Raw genomic sequence first — 10,883 nt, 5'->3', positions numbered from 1 at the left:
CATGGCAATTAGGATTTCTGGGCCTCCATCCATTCTTCATAAAGGGATGATGGGGGAACACTATGATAAATAATAGATATTATCAAATTTTCATCAGCATCAAGGCTAACATTTGCTGGAAGTTAATAGCTTGGCATTGCTTAGTGTACTCCCTAGAAGCTGTTTTGTTCTTGGCTTCATTGACCCAAAAATGGTTTTAAAAGTTTGGAGTGTAGTCTGGACCCAAGATGGCTAAAGTAGGCTAGAGATTAAGGCACAAATCCAATTGTACTTTTCTATTAAAAATAATATTTTTATTAAAACATTATGGACTCTGTGGGGCATATTAGTTTTGCCGCTGACCAGCAGGGTGACCTTGGAGGAGGGACTCGTTTCACTAAAGCCTCCTGTTCATTGCAAAAGGCACAACACCCACCTCCCAGAATTAGCAGAGAATCCAGGCAGGTGAGTAAGTGTGTGGAAAGTGTGCTTAGCAGGCCCTCAGCCAGCTCTGATCCTGTCTATGATCACCTCGAGCTGCCAGCAGCTAGCCTGGGATTCTCAGCCTCTGACAGATGGGGCAAAGAGCCTTTAAGGGGCCTCTATGAGTTTGTGACTCTAAGAAGCATGGGTCCTCATTTTTGCTCAGACAACAGGGAGGAAGGTGTGGCTGTCCTCGCATAGCCTGACCCAGGTCCCTGTTCTCTGAGATTCCACATTGAAGGAAACTGTTGGGAACACTGTGGTCACCCCAATCAAGATCTTCAGGCTAGAAAAGGCATTGGGGCTTATAAGGAACTTGATGGCAGTCAGGGGAGTCAGCACTGGTGGCCTGGTCAACATGGGGATGGAGGCTATATTCATCATGTTTCTCCAGAAAAACAGAACAAATCAGATATACATATATATGGAAAAAGATTTATTTTAAGGAATTGAATCCCATGATATGGGGCTGAAAAGCCCAAAACCCACAGGATGGAATGTCAGGCTGTGTTAGGGAAGAGGCAGCGTTGCAGTTTGAGTCCAAAGGCTGTCTGCTGATGGGATTCCCTTTTGCCTGGAGGAGGTCAGTCTTTTGTTCTATCCAGACCTTCAGCTGATCAGATGAGGCCCACCCAAGTTTTGAAGGATAATCTTCCTTACTCAAAGTCCATCCTTTTAAATGTTAATCTCATCAAAAAACTCTCACAGAAACATCCAGAATAACCTTTAACCAAATATCAGCCCTATGGCCCTGCTAAGTTGACACATAAAATTAGCCATCACAGGTGGTTAGGTTAGCAGGGAGAAAACTGGTGGGACAGAAATTAGGTAGGACCTATTTTGAAAATCCTTCTAGAGCCAATCGCACAGTGATTATGTTTGGAGGAAAAGTGGCTGAGCTTGAGATTGTGGGAATGTGAGCCATGATACTTGTATTGTTGGTGCCCACAGTGGGGCCCATGGAAGCCCCAACAAGGAGAGCTTGCCAGCAGTAGGGGCAATGGTCCTTAACCAAACTGCACCAAGCCCATCTTCAACAGTGACATCTTGTGGCCATGAGGAGCAATGACATGGGTGGAGAGAGAGACTCCACTTCCCCAAAGAGACCTCAGAAGCAAGAATAACCCCTTCCAGACTGAGGATGCCCCCCAGGATCCAAACAGTTGTGGGGTGGTGAGTGGGGTAGGTTTCCCGTGTGCATGAAGGGGATCTCAAGATGGAGATGGGAACTTCCTGCTACTGAGCACAGAATTCTTCAGTGATTTGCTGGAAAAGTAGAATGCTGGCTCCCCTCCCCCAGCCACCCAGCTGGGGAAGCAGCGCATGCAGGCTGCCTTGTCAGAGGAATGGAAGGCTGCCTCTTTCCTTGCTGCGGATGCACACAAGACTGGGGAGCCTCACAGGTGTCCCCATACTTTAACTGACCCATAGTCTGTTCCTGTTTCACTTCTGGCTTTTTCCACGAGACAACTTCAGTCTGAGTCTTGTTTCCCGTCTCTGAACGAGTGCCCACATGTTTGGAGCCATGGGAGCTCTTCTGTTCTGGAGCGGAAACTAGGTGTCCCCGGAGTGGGTGGAGGGGATGTGCTTTGGAGGGTCAGGAAAGCAACATTTGTCAGAGCTTGCCGTGTTCAGGACTGGGTGAGGTGCTTTACTCTGGCATGTTTTTAATCTCATCAAACTGCCCTGGCAGGTGGATCTCAATGCCCCTATATTATGTTTGGAGAAACTGAGTCACAGAGAAGTTTAGTAACTTATCTGTGGTCAGCAGCCCACAGGCGGCAGAAGCTGGGAAAGGAGATGGTTTCCCTCACCCGCGCTCCCAGACAGATGGATTCTGTGGAGACTTTCTTAGCAAGCCCAGGAATGCTCCCTCTCCTGCACCCCCAGAACTCCCTGGCATGCAGACAGTCTTTTTTCCACCACAACAAATTGCTTTCAGGATTTTTTCTCTGAGGCCAGTGGAGGAACATGGGTATGATGGTTTTTCATGGCTCAGTTACCCAACAATCTGCAATTACAAGATGGTGGGAAAGTTTCCTCTTACTCGGCGGTAACTTGGAGCATATCCTGGGCATCTCTCTGAATACCAGGCTTAGCAGCAGAAAGTGGGCTTTACCCGTCTCTGCCTTGGGGCCACAGACCCACCCAGTGGAATATACCAGAGGGACTCCTCACAGAATCACACAAAAACAGCAAAACCACTTAGTCTGTTTGGAAAGGAAATACCTTCCAATTTTGGGTAGGTTCCTTGGATTCAAAGCACCGAACTGCTTCCTACCCATCACAAAATATTATTTTAAAGATATTTCTTCCTCCAAATAAAAGTCTTATTCTTCTCAAGATAATGCTTCCTTAGGTTTTGGATTTAGACGTTCTTGAGGGAGAAGTCTGAAAGTCGCACTGTGCAATATTGAGCAAGTCACTTAACCTCTCTGAGCCTCGGTTTCCTCAGCTCTGGAAGGGGCCCTAACACCTTCTGCACCCTGTTGCCAAGGGGATTGATCACACTTACGGGGCTGACACTGTGAAGAGCTGAGCTCATGGGTATGGCTATTTTTTCCCCTCACAATCACAGTATATGTGTTTTAGGACATATAAAGGAATGCTTGCCCTTCCAGGAACACACTGAGGGGATCACAAAATTCATGGCAGAGTGTGGGCATGCAGAATTCCCCAGTAAAGGATGATCAGAGTCAACACTGAGGGCTCTGCCTTGCACAGAGCACCTGTTCCCCATTGGGAGGTGAGGGTACCAAGGCTGCTGGCCACCCCTGCCCCGGGCAGCTTTTCAATCCTGTGTGCTCTGAAGGCAGGCCCCAAGAAGGGGTCCCCACGTGGTCTCAGGAACCCCTCTTTCTGGGTTGGAGCCCTCACCCTGCCATTTCCTAGCCATGTGATTTTGGGGTGGTGGATGTGTGCCTCTGGGTGCCCGGGCCTTCAGGACAAAGAGGCTGGCCACGGTGAGGATGGCATAGTCATCAGGGACTCCTGTGAGGACAGAATGCCTTCAGTCAGCAAGGACAAGGGACGGATCCTGGCATGTCGTGAATGCTGAGCCAGCCGGAATATGCCCAGGCCTTTCTGGCAGTGCTCCCTCCGCAGCAGGAATGTTAGCTCTGCTGTCACTCGATCCCTCCACATCCCCTCCTTGGAGCCCACTGCCTGGCCAGGTCCTCCTCTCTGTAACAGCTGGATGGCTGCAGGCAGAGCCCAAACCCTCCCCTGTTCCCTGTCCCCCATGGCACACAGGCTGTCTCCTGGGGGATTATAGCACCCCTTGTCCCAGCAGACGCAACACTCACATATTTGGCCTGACCAGCCTTTTCCCTTGTGTGGCTTGGGACTTAGGTCTTCCTGGATGGGGAGCCCTTGCCCCACTGCCCTGCCCTGCTTCCCCCCGACCTGATTCCTTCTCCAAGTCTCTCCGTGTGAAACTCCACCCATCCTTCTGGAAATGGGATTCGTGCCATGGCAGGAATCTCACCCTCGAGCTCACTCTTATGCCAGCCCAAGCCCAGCAGCTGGGGAATGGGGGTCGGCCGTTGCCTCGGTGGGCACTGATGCTTTCTCCTGATCGGTGGCCCTCCGGTGGGCTGGCTGGCCAGTCCTGGCGAACGCCCACCCGTAGAGTTGGAGCCTCCACTTCCATGGCCCCCCAGAGTGTGAGGGGCAGGTCCAAGCCCTGGCCCATCTCTCTCCATTGGGAGCTGCTTGTCTTTGGTGACCCCACCGTCCACTTGCGTCTCAAGAAGGGTTGATCTCTTCTGGTGAGCCTGGGGTCCTGCCCTTGGAAACAATAGGCCCCAAGATTCTACTGGATTATTCCATCTGAGCATGCTTTCAGGGTATTGTGGACACCCTGAATCTCCCTCTGGTAGTGCTGGTTTGGGGGGAGGAGCAGGCAAACTGCCAAGTGGGACTCCCATACCCCCAACCCCCACCACACTCTTGCTCCTTCTCCTCCTCCCTTCGAGTTGGGAAATGGCACCATACCTGGACCAGTTCTCTGAGTCCCTGTCCAGCTGTCACATCTGACCCTCCGTCCTCCCTGGCGCTCTACAACCAGCCGGTCAGCAGCCTCTTTTGCGTCGGTCCTCACTCAATCATTCAACAGACACTGACTGACTTTCTGCTGTGTGCACAGCACAGTGCTGGGCCCTAGGGGTTCCCCCATGGTCTCTGTGCTCACCAGCTTATAGTCTGCAGGGGCCTGAGGCACACAGAAGCCTGCTGAGTTGATAAACCACATTGGGCACCCCAAGGAACAAGAGCAGAGAGCGGAAGAAGCTAAAAGTCTCAGAGGCTGTGATCCGCCTCCCGCCCCCTCCCCGACTGAGATCACAGAATGTCATCGATGGAGCCCTGAATCCAGCCACGCTGGAAATCACATCTATCCCCAGACTGTGGGGGGTCCACAAGGCACAGAGCTATGACGGGGCCCCTTCCCTGGCTTCCCAGGGGGTGGGCTCAGCTGCCCCCCTGGCCTGTTCCAGCCCCAGCATTCCCTGGGCCAGGATTAAATGTTAATTTATAATGGGGTCCGCTGAAGGCATCTCTGGTTGCAGGCCGCGAGGCAGATTACTCTGGAATCTCGGTGGAATGAATCAGAGGCCTGCTTTTGGCAGTCGGCATCTGAGACTTACCCAGGGAAAGATGGCAATTTATGCTGTGTCGAAGAGAATGATAGTGTTCTCGTTTTCCTGCCAGGAGAGCCCCGTGGGGCAGGGGCCCAGGGATGGAAAACCAAAGCTGTGTTGGCTGGAAAACTTTTGTTTTTATTTATGAAACTGATTTGTATATGTTAAGGCCAATTGGTAGAAATTGGTCTATTTGCCAATTGGCAGACAGAGAAAAATCTTGATTTAGGACAAAAAAGCAATGAAGCTCAAGCAATAAAAGGAGAATCACTTTCATTAAAGCAAAGGAAAGCAGACAATGACTCAAGCTTTTTTCTTCTCGAGTTTTTTTAACTTCTCCCATTGCAAAAGGGCTTGAAAGAGTTTCAGGGACACAATAAGGGAGGATAAAGAGGCCAACAATAGAAGCAAGATAACAGCATAAAGCCAGAGGAAAGATGATACACAGAAATAGGTGTTCCGCTGGGGGCATTAAAAATTTTATTTTTAATTGAGGTATAACAAGATTACCTACAAAAATCTTGGGTGTGAAGCTTAGCTTGATGAATTCTTGCCTGTGAACTTTTGCCTGTGTACCAGCACCTGGATAAAGAACAGAGAACTTTCAGCATCCTGGTAGGCTTCCCACTTCATGGTTGGCTTGTTTCTCCTGCTCTTATACGCGTGACATTCAGCCACGTGGTACATGGAACGATCGGGTGTCTTCGCTGCGGCGTGATATCCTCTCACAGGGATACACCAACAAATACTCATCCATTCCACTGGTGATGGATACCTGAGTCATCTCCCCTATTTGGCTGTGATGCAGATAGTTGCCATGAGCGCTCCCGGACATGTCCCTTGGGCGACGGGATGTAAGTGCTCACTTCTGCTGCGTATGTGCTCAGGAATGTGGTTGCTGGGACACACTTGGCTTTGGGAGAAAACGCCAGGCATTTTTCCTAAGGAGTTGTCTCACCTCAGCCTTCCATCAGCAGTGTGTGAGAACTGCTCCATATCCTTGCCGATGCTTGGTGCTGTCAGTCTTTTTTTAAAACAAAACAAAACAAAACAAAACAAAACACATTTTATTTCCTTATTTGATAGAGAGAGAGAGAGAGAAAGAGAGAGAGCACAAGTAGGCAGAGTGGCAGGCAGAGGGAGAGGGAGAAGCAGACTCCCCACTGAGCAGAGAGCCAGACTCGGGGCTCGATCCCAGGACTCCGGGATCATGACCTGAGCCGAGCCGAAGGCAGACGCTTCACCGACTGAGCCACCCAGGCACCCTGCTGTCAGACTTTTTAATTTCAGCCATTTCTGTGGTGTTTCAAGAAGACTGATTTCCCCTTTTCAGCAAGCTGTTGGGCAGAGCAGGGGAGTCCCATGGCATCCCCCAATCACTAGCCCTGGGCAAAGAGGTGGGCACATGACCCAGATCTAAGCCCATGATGTACTAACTGGGGTGAGCCACTTACGTGGATCACTATGACTGGATGCTCAGCCTTTTGCTGGAAATTTGAGTGGATCTGGCATGTGCTCTCCAGCTGCGAGGAAGAGCTGGTCTGAGAATATAGTCAACAGGAGGGTCTGAATCAAGAGGACAGCAGAGGCAAGAGCCAACTGATCCTCGATTCCCCCTGTCCCCCAAACCACACCTGCTACTCTGGGTGGTATTTCCTCTTTCCCTCACAAGGCAGGTTGAACTAGGGTTTCGGTTACTTGTCCAGTTCAAATGTCCATTAAGTCTGAACCTCCACATCAACACTGCTGCAAACATAAGTCAAGGCTTCTGCCACGTATGAATCTCTGTCCTCTGTCCCATGAAAGCTTCTTCTCTCCACGGGGCCTTCCCACTCTTTAGGTCTCCCCATTAAGCATCCCCTCCCCTGAGGGAGGAGACTCAAGCCCACTCTGCTGGGTACTTGGGCACTACTTTCAGTCTGTTTGCTTACTGTTTATTGATGGAAACCCCAGTGGCCTCTGATTTCCAGAAGGTCAGAGACTGTCTCTGTTTCGTGCCCAGCAGAGGGCCTGGCCCATCAAGGCATCTGTCAGTATGTGTTGAATGAATGGATGAAAGGCTAATTTTAGCCTTGGTCTAGGCTCACATCTGCCCGGCACTGGATGACCCCATTGTCATGTCAAATCCCCCAGCCCCAACCTGCACACCTTCATTTGGATTCTTCTGGAAGCAGAGCCTGAGACACTGATTTGGGGGGAAGACTGTCAATGAGAAAAACATTATAAAGTGGGATTCGGCTCATGCCCACTGGAAACTCTGGAACAGAGTAGGGACAGCCAACTCAGTTACCCCATGCAAAGGAGAGGAGTATTTACACCCCAGCTTCCCTGAGGCACTGCCTCCTACTCCTGCTACCCTGGGGAGCCATGAACCCCAGTACCTGTGACTCTGGCCCTGGCAGCCAGAGAAAGCCCTCAGGCAGGGAAGGACGAGCGCTGGTGTTGGGAAGCAGGACACTGTGCTCCAGAATGGTGAGGGTGCCGCGACGTAGATGCAGAAGCCAGTGTCTGTCTTTCAGACCAGAAGTGGCTCCCTTGGATTACCCACTGTCCTAAGGAAGCCACTTGGAAGGACAGAGCACCTGTTTAGCTCCAAGTCTGAATCTACTACCTCTTTTGCCTCGGGGTGAATTCACCTCATTCCCTCTACCAGGATGAGCTTCCATGCGCTCATCCAGAAATGGGAAAGCAAGCCAGGCCAGTAGGAACCCTGGCCAGAGCACACACCAAGCAGCCGCTCAGCTCCTGGCAAGGGGACTGGCTCACAGCAAAAGTTGCCAGTGTGTGTTTCCTGTTTCTGGGCCCCGAGGGCTGTACCTTCCAGCAGGCGTGCACCATACTTTCCTCCTCCATGGTTCGAGAGCAAAATAGAAGCTCAGCCTGACAAGTCAGAAACAAGAGTTGTTTAAAATGTTAGATGGCTCCTGGACATGTCACTTCCAGGTTCTTCTAATGGCGCTCCCTGGAGAATACACCTTTCCCACTTTTGTACACCGTTGGGGGCAGGGCATAGCAGGGGGATGGCTGTTGGCCAAGTAAGGATTAGACCATTTCTGAAAAGTCTTAAGCAAACAAATAAATAACTATTTCCCCCAAGCCGCCGATGGAGAATGTCTTCTCAGTTTAATTTCAAACAGCCCCTCTTTGTGGGCCTGGCAGCCTGAGGCCGCATGGAGCACAGGGACCCTGAACAAGCTTCTCTTTGGACCCTGGCAGAAGACGGTTTGAAATGCCTGAGGGACAGCTCCCATCTCCAGGAAGGATAAAATTGCCATGACTCCTCCAGGGCTCAAGCCCTTTACAGTTTCAAAGCCTTTCCCCATCCAGCTTTGCCTTTGATCCTTGGAACCAGCCCTACTGTGAGCAGAGCAGAGTGGCCTCATTATACCCACTTTAACAAGGGTCAGGGAGAACCAGAGGAGGAGAGCTACCCGTGAGCGGTCACACAGCAAGGTACAGCACAGCCAGCATGGAGACCCAGGCTCCGGCTCCTGGAGGGGCTCTTCCTCCACTGTGGCCCTCTGCACCCCAATATCAAACCCTGAAACTCCGGAAGGGAGGCGACGCCAGTCCCTTCCTGTCTTTTAAAGAGACCTCTCTTCTTGTCCCCACCCCCTTCTTTTTAGTAAGTAGAACCATTAGTTTTTATTGACGGGACTAATGCTTTTCATTTAGGGCCAATTACAATGGGAAGGGAGACGCTTAAGGGTAACTGGGTGATGAAAGGCCCCCATTAGGGAACAAGCTCAGGAGCTGCTGTTTCCCATTTGTAATGCTGGTTCCACATGCGAGTTATATTTAAGCCATAAACGGTGGCGCCCAGGGAGCACTCGCGGACTGCCTTGAGAAACCCAATACTTTTATCAAATCGCCAGATGGCCCCGTATTAGAGAAACCATTTATTTAATTTATTTTTTCCCCTCAGAGCTGCTTAGATTCTCAGAAGCTGGCTTCACCTAACCCCATAGACCTTCCAGTAGCATCCATGCTCCTGCTTGAAATAATCGTCCTTTGGGTTTTGCTGGTGCCTCTATGGTTGCTTGTAAAGGCTTTGCCCATTCCCCTTGCTCTTTTTTCCAAGTCCGTTCAAGAGTGGGGGAGATGAATATGGGCTCCATGTTTACCTGGTCCTGGGTGCTGGCTTCCACCCTTCATTTTCCTCCAATCACGTTGTCCTTACAGGACTTCTTCAGACCCACCCACTTCACAGATGAGAAGATGGAGGCTCACAGGGATATCCCCCTCCCCACCCAGGGCTTGCCAGGAAGTGGACAGAGAGAAGGGATGTCAGTCCAGGGTTGTCCGCCTCTTTTCAGGGCTGCAAATAATTTGGAATCAACACTGAAAATTCCTAATAGTCTAATATGTTATATATTTACATTGTATTCCCTCCCCCAATCCTTAAACCAGAGACTTGGCAAGACCCGTGATTATGTAGAGAAGCCCCAGATGATTATGGTGTGGTGTCTGGGCTTCGAGGAAGGTTTTGGCATTTGCGGTGGGCTTTTTTTTTTTTTTTTTTTAGCTTAAGGTTTGTGAAAGTAAACTGGCTCTTGCCCTAGGGCGCTGAGTAAGTAGGGGCTGGAGAGCAGGCATGGACTCCGGAACAATGCGGATAGAGGCCTGGGAGGGGAGGCAAATGTAAACAGAGAACCGGGAGCATAAACAGCAAATCAGCCCAGGACAGAGACTTGAGGGACTGGCAGGAAGGGAATTCTAGCTGGGGTGGATGGAAAATGAAGAAGGAAGTAGGAATCTGCTTTGAATTCTGCAGGCAGATTGGCTTCAGGGGTGGGAGTTGGGGGGGGGGTGGGAAAATCCAGAGTGAGGGGGGAATTCTCCTCTTAGAGATGTCAGTCCCAAGAGGAGGGGAGAGTCCACACACAGTATTGGGAAGAGCCCAGGCTGGGCTGAGGAAGGATGGTGATGAACAGGAATCCTAGGGAGTAAGTGCAGATGCAAGATGGAATAAATTAATTCACGGTCCCGGGGGAGGGGGTGGGTAAGAGCAGCCCACAGTGGGTTCCCCTTTCATTGGCACACAACCCTCTTCAGTGCTAGAGTCAGTCTCATTCTCATTTTACGGACGAGAAAGTTGAGGTTAAGGGAGGCTAAGTCATTGACCAATATCCTCTAGTGGTAAGTGGGAGGCTGAACCTCATCAGATTCCAGAACCCAGCTCTCATCATTGCACAGAGCTGTGTCTTAGGAAAAAGCAGGGAAGGGGGGAGAAGACGCAGAAGAAAGAAGGGTCAGCTCAGTTTGAAGAGGTCAGGGAAGGTTCCCAGGAGGTAATGGTACAGTTCCCAGGCGTTGGCAGATGAATTCACCCATCAGAGGGGAGGAGAGGGTGTTCCAGGCAGAGCTAATGGCCCAGGCAAAGGTGTGGAGGCTTGCTTGGGGACCTGAGCAGAGTTTGGTAAGGCTGAGATAGTGGAAGTTTGGGGGAACGGAGCAGAGAGGAGAACCCCAAACATTTCTGCCCATCACCAAGGCTGGGCGATGTGAGCTCCTGATTTTATTTTGAACTCGTGTTTTGTCAGTGAAGTCTGACGGGACAGTAGAACACACGCAGGAACAGAGATGTATACAGTAGGTACTGTTTTTTGCTGCCCCCTTTGCATATAGCATCCGTGAGACTCCAATAGTACAGAATTCCGATGGACCCACCTGTGCGCAAGGTCGAGAGAACTCAAGGCAAGAACAAGGTAAGCTTATTACATCTACGGGCAGACTTACTCGGAGTACAAATAGCTCCAAGGAACCACACTTTTTTTTTTT

Source organism: Mustela erminea, chromosome 2, assembly GCF_009829155.1.
Source record: "Mustela erminea isolate mMusErm1 chromosome 2, mMusErm1.Pri, whole genome shotgun sequence".
In the NCBI taxonomy this organism is placed as follows: Eukaryota; Metazoa; Chordata; class Mammalia; order Carnivora; family Mustelidae; genus Mustela; species Mustela erminea.
This window is presented reverse-complemented; position numbering follows the sequence as displayed.